Source organism: Herpailurus yagouaroundi, unplaced genomic scaffold (assembly GCF_014898765.1).
Source record: "Herpailurus yagouaroundi ecotype Mexico unplaced genomic scaffold, PumYag 141, whole genome shotgun sequence".
Classification (NCBI taxonomy): domain Eukaryota; kingdom Metazoa; phylum Chordata; class Mammalia; order Carnivora; family Felidae; genus Herpailurus; species Herpailurus yagouaroundi.
The window spans coordinates 1,059,030-1,060,437 of record NW_024412396.1 but is presented as its reverse complement, the minus strand read 5'-3'; the positions used below and the strand labels follow the sequence as shown (position 1 = coordinate 1,060,437).

At 43.9% G+C, this 1,408-nt stretch overlaps 1 pseudogene; it reads right to left on the bottom strand.

Annotated features, from left to right (window-relative positions):
* Positions 1-491: 491 nt before the first annotated feature.
* On the bottom strand, positions 492-799 carry LOC121031248 (cytochrome c-like; annotated as a pseudogene).
* Between the last annotated feature and the right edge of the window lie 609 nt (positions 800-1,408).

The window sequence follows — 1,408 nt, the reverse complement described above, 5'->3', positions numbered from 1 at the left end:
CTGTCTCTCTCTGTCCCAAAAATAAATAAACGTTGGGAAAAAAAAAATTTAAAAAAAAAAAATAAATAAAAAGCTGATCATATTCATTTAACCACAAACTAATTTTATTTAAATCAGGACTGTCCAGGGGCGCCTGGGTGGTGCAGTCGGTTAAGCGTCCGACTTCAGCCAGGTCACAATCTCGCGGTCCGTGAGTTCGAGCCCCGCGTCGGGCTCTGGGCTGATGGCTCGGAGCCTGGAGCCTGTTTTCGATGCTGTGTCTCCCTCTCTCTCTGCCCCTCCCCCGTTCATGCTCTGTCTCTCTCTGTCCCAAAAATAAAATAAACGTTGAAAAAAAAATTTAAAAACAAAATAAATAAATCAGGACTGTCCAAAAGAAATAGTCCATGATCTGAATTCTGGTGTATGAGATCAATTTAAATATGGTACACATAAAAAAAAAAAGTCATGAGACATTTTTGTTTTGTAATAAATAAGGCAATCGCCAAATATTACTCCTTAGTAGCTTTTTTGAGATAAACTACCAAGTCTGCTCTTTCCCCTGCCTTCTTAATGCCAGCGAAGATCATTTTTGTTCTAGAGTATACTTCCTGGGATTCTTCAAGTACTCTATCAGTGTCTCCTCTCCCCAGGTGACTCCTTTGTTCTTGTTGGCATCCGTGTAAGAAAACGCAGGGGCTTGACCTGTCTTTTGCCCAAATAAACCATGGAGATTTGGCCCAGTCTTGTGCTTGCCTCCCTTTTCCACAGTATAGCACTGAGCACACTTCTGAACAAAAATCTTGCCCTTCTCAAAGTGACCCAAATTTTTTTTTAACGTTTAATTATTTTTGAGAGAGGGGAGAGAAAGAGAGTGAGAGTGGAAGAGGGGAAGACAGAGAGGGAGACACAGAATCTGAAGCAGGCTCCAGCCTCTGAGCTGTCAGGCTCAGACTCTGGGCTTGAACTCACGAACTGTGAGCTCATGACCTTAGCCAAGGTCTGATGCTTAACCGACTGAGCCACCCAGGTGCCCCTCAACATCACCCATTTTTAAATCACTCTTTGGTCGTGCATGAAATGAAGGTGCCTGCTCATAAACCATGGGCCCTGCTCTCTATTTATTTTTTATTTAAGTAATCTCTATGCCCAATGTGGGGCTTGAACTCAGAACCCTGGGATCAAGAGTCGCCAGCTCTACTGACTGAGCTAGCCAGGAGCCCCCCCTACTAGTGTTCTAATTGTTTTGCCTTCTCAGTAATGTCTGCAACAAACAGCACTGACCCCCACCCTCTAGCCCATCACTGAGTCAATACTGTCATTGTCATCATCATCATCGTATCATCATCATCCCTGGGCTAATCAAAAAGAAAATAGTAAGAGGCCTAGGGGCACCTGGGTGGCTCAGTCAGTTAGGTGTCTGACTCTT